The sequence below is a fragment of the Lithobates pipiens genome, unplaced genomic scaffold (assembly GCF_037356315.1).
Source record: "Lithobates pipiens isolate NorthernLeopardFrog02 unplaced genomic scaffold, aLitPip1_a1.2 Scaffold_16, whole genome shotgun sequence".
Lineage (NCBI taxonomy): Eukaryota > Metazoa > Chordata > Amphibia > Anura > Ranidae > Lithobates > Lithobates pipiens.
In genome coordinates this window covers 214,524,374-214,528,901 of record NW_027507748.1, presented here as the reverse complement: position 1 = coordinate 214,528,901, position 4,528 = coordinate 214,524,374, and the positions used below count along the sequence as shown (strand labels likewise).

At 47.3% G+C, this 4,528-nt stretch overlaps 1 pseudogene; it reads right to left on the bottom strand.

Annotated features, from left to right (window-relative positions):
- Nucleotides 1-3,651: 3,651 nt before the first annotated feature.
- LOC143986345 (U2 spliceosomal RNA) lies at nt 3,652-3,733 on the bottom strand (annotated as a pseudogene).
- Nucleotides 3,734-4,528: the final 795 nt, after the last annotated feature.

Below are 4,528 nucleotides of genomic sequence, written 5' to 3'. Positions count from 1 at the left end.
ACTGCTGAACTTGCTGAGTCAGTCTTTTCATTGTATTTCAGTCCTGTGTAAATACAATTATCTTAGCAGATAAATGAATTTGTCTGGTAAACAATTTGTCCTCAAGTTGCCCATGGATCTAATATGACTGTTAAACTGGCGATAGACAGGAAAAATTGGGCCAGCTGTGCAGAAACTGGCTGAATTTTGGGCCCTCTATGGGCATGCTGGATGTAATGAAGTCGATGCATTGATTGACTTCAGTACAACTAGCCTGTCCGTTTTTTTTCCGCTCAATCACTACCAGCAGCTATAGCCACCAGCAGGGATCACTGTATTCTGCCAGTGGGAATAGCTGCCTGCTGGCTGAATACAATGGCGCTGCGGGAGGAATTCAAGCAGTTTTCTTTGCTTCATCCCGTGGGTGAAGGAAAGAAAATTGCACAATGTATTGCCTGCCAGGTCACACTTGAATCTGAAAGTGATTATGTGACCGAGGGTACTCTATAGCTATTGCAGACACTCTCTGGCGAGCTGGGTTGGTAACTGTTAGGTAGGCCATACATTATGCAAATTTTTATTTCCTTCAACCACAGCACTATTATGTTCTGCCAGCGGGAATCGCTGGTAGCTTTCCCCGCCGGTAGGATACAATGATCACTGTTGGTATAGCTGCCGGCAGTGATCGGGCAAAAAAAAGCTGACAGGGTGGTTGTACTAAAATTGATTGATGGATCAGTTTCAGTACAACCTGCTTGCCCATATAGATCAAATTTTGTTCATCTCCTGCTGAATAGGCCCAATTTCAATCTGTCTATGAATAGTTTTATTTTCCTCCCAGATACCTACTGCTGGGGATGTCCTTTGACTTTTCTTCTTTCTCCTCCATGGGCATAAGTATACATGCAAACGTTTTTCATATCTTTCAGTGGTCCAGGTTGGATCTTGCCTCTATGTCTGTCTGCTGTCTGAGGTCTATGGGTATCGTAAAGGAAAAGTATAATGTACTCAAAAAGAGCACATATTTTCACTTACTGTAGCATTTTATTTCCCTCATTCGCATTATCAATGATAGATTGCATTGTCCAATGAAGTCCCAACACAAACAAAAGGCAAATAGAGTAGCTGATGTTTAATCAGTTAACAGTAAGTTGATTTAAAGCTAAAATGTAGCAATGTAACAATTTCTTTTTGCTTTTTTTTTTATATGTACCATTACCTGCGGGCCTCCTTCTCAACTGATGAAAGCTGCCTGTCCAGGGCTGTAAGGCCCCTTTCACACAGACTTTCTGATCAGGTCCGCCTGTCAGTTTTTCAGGTAGACTTAATCGGAGGCTCCATTCACTCCTATGAAGTGGTGACATGTTCGCTGACATCCGCCGATATCTGATCTGATCATGTCCGTGATATCCACACGGATGAAGACCCTATTTTCCATCCGTCTGGCGGAGTGGATGGGATGGGATCGGATCAAAACGGACAGGGGGTCTGTTTTCATCCGATCTCCCCATAGAGGAGAGCAGGCTTCTGACAGGGCTGTCTCAATACAGTAAGTGGAGACAGGCCTGTCATCCGTTTGCTGAGCGGGGGTCCATGTCTGTTCTGCTTATAAAGAGTGGACACAGACAAAGCCCGCTGTCCTCTGTTGGGGTTGGATGTAAACGAACCGTCTGTTTCTTTACACCTGACTGCTATCTGATCTGATCTGCCAGATGGATAGGGAATGAATTCCCATCTGTCTGTTTTTCTGTTTTTGGCGGATAGGGTCGGATGTCAGAGGATGTCAAAGGACACATGTCTGTTGTCATCCGCCACTCCATAGAGGAGACTGAAGGATCCGAAAAACTGACAAGTGGACACCATCGGTCCATCCATGTGAAAAGGCACTAAAGTTTAACAGCAGCGCTGCTACAGGGAAAAGTTTCACCACTCGCCCACCCCCTTCTGTCCTCTCCAACCGTTCACAGAACTCGTACTAATATTGTCCCTTAAGCCCCATACACACGGTCGGACTTGTACAAACTTTTCCGTGGACTTTTGTACAAAGTGTGTTGTCCACAAGTTTGTATTGCATACACACGGTCTGACTTTTTGACAACAAACACGAACGTAATGACGTCACAACGTACTGACGCCGCTTCAAAAGAGGACGTTCAATGACTCCAGCGCCACCTTTGGTCAACTTCTGTATTGTAGTCTGATCGTTTGCAATGGTTCTGAGCATGCGTGTTTGTACCTTGTACAAAAGTCCGATGCTTTTGCATACACACGGTCGGACTTTGCTCCATCGGACTTCTGTTGTCAAAAAGTTTGTCCGTTCGCAGAGCCAACAAAAGTCCGATGAAAACAGAAAAAGTTTGTCCGATGGAGCGTACACACAGTCGGATGTTGCTCCAAAACAGCTAATTTGCATGTTTGTTGTCAAAAAGTCCGACCGTGTGTACGGGCCTTAAGGCTTACCTGTAGGATCCATGAAATATCTCCTAAACCTACACAGTTTAGGAGATATTTACTAAAAGACAGTGACAGCTGTCTACAGCGGCAGGCGCTGCTAACGGCGATATGCCCTTAGTGGTGGCTCCCGTGCGCATTTTTTTTTTTTTTTTATTGAAAAAGCCCATGGCGTGCAAACACACCCAAAAACTTCCACCCGGTGCATAAAAAAAGTGCACACACATAAAGAGTGAAACACTAAAAAGTGCAGACGGGTGCCTGATGTCCTCCAAAAGAAGGACCATACCCTGATCCCCCGGGGCGTTAGGCTCCAGACAGGGACTGAGGTACCAGACTCAACAAGTGGGCCCCGGACGAAACCGGAAGCCCTCCTTTCCCCAGGAGGACTGCCGAAACAGAACCTCCTAGGTACTTGGTACTGTGGGGGCTTCCCCGAAGGTAGGCCCCCCCTCATGGAGATTGGACCAAGCCAGAAGGCCTATGTCCGCTCTCCCAGAGACTTTCAGGATTGGTCCGAGGACCGACACCCTACTCATCAAACGTGCAGTGACAGACTGTGACAAAAACACACACAAATAAAATAAATAAAAAGTGAGGAAGGGATAGTGAAGAGGAGAGTGAAAAGTGGCCATTGTGCAATACAATGGCCGGCCCTCCGGCCAGGAATCAAAAATTCCTCTGGTCCTAGCCAAAAGGCCGGGCCCTAGAGGCAGGTGTAAAAAAAGCGTGTAATGGTGACGTGACCTAGGTGCCTAAATCAAAGTGCTGACGCACAGTGAAAGAAGGCACCCCTGGACTGCCACTCCAGGGGCACATCACCATGGGCTTTCCAACAAAAGCATCCCCGACAGCCCAGCCCAGACCACGACAGCCCCCACCACAGCCAGAAAGGCATGGAGATCAGCGAGCTTAGTGAGACCCTTTGCCATCAGGTCAAACCCTCACTCCCGTCACTCCTACCTAATTATATTCGAAAGGTACCGGCCGCCCCTCTGCTGGAACAGAAGAGCTAAGCGTTCCCTCCCGAAAAACTGACTGGGGCTAAAGCTGCCACAATCCAAGCCGGTCTGCCAGGGTCCCCTCCCCTGGCGCCGACCAGTGGTTCTCCGCCCTCATCAGGAGGCTTCCCGAACCGGCTACAAACCAGTCCGGGTCACCTTTACACCAACAGGCTTTGCATAGCAACCGCCACCCCTACTCCACCTCGCCGTAGAGCAGGGACGGTAAACAAGCGCCACCTATTGGCAACTGATAAGAACAGATACTACACTTGATCTTAGCCAAAAGGCCGAGAAGCGAAGTGGCTCCCGTGCGCATGCACCACTCACAGCGCCGGAGCAGCGATACCCGGAAGAAGATGGATGCTCCAGACTACAGTGGACAGGGGTGACATCGCTGGCTCCTGTGTCAGGTAAGTGACACATAATGGGCTACTATGCGATGCATAGTAGCCCATTATGCTTTACCTTTTCAGGGAGACAAAGAGGAAGTAAACCCATCAGGGTTTACTTCCTCTTTAATGCCTCATGTTCTGTGAATAAAGGAGGAGCAGGTGAATGACAGGAACTCCCCTGCCTATTTACAGATCACAATGCATTGTGGGAAAATAGTGATACACGTTCTGTGAATGGCATAGAGGGCAGAAGGGGGCAAGCAAGCGGTGCAACTTATCTCTGTATTAGAGGCTGCTGTTAACCTTCACAGCATCAGAAGACAACCATTTAGGGCAGTATCCTGTGACTGCAAATGAGACACACTATTATACATACCTAATGTGTTTGGTGCTGTATTACAAAGAAATGATGTTAGGGAGACACATACTGTAGATCTATACTCAAACAAAAACATTAAAAAAATGTAAATAAAAATTAAAAGGCACAGACTTCATTGACCGCTTATGCCGCGCACACGCGACCAGACTTTCCGGCAGACTAGGTCCGACAGTCTTCCCGACTTTCTGAATGAACGGACACAATCACACCAAAGTCTGACGGATTTTAACGTGAAGACGTACGACCGGACTACAATAAGGAAGTTCGTAGCCAGTAGCCAATAGCTGCCCTAGCATAATTTTTCATCCGTCAGACTAGCATGC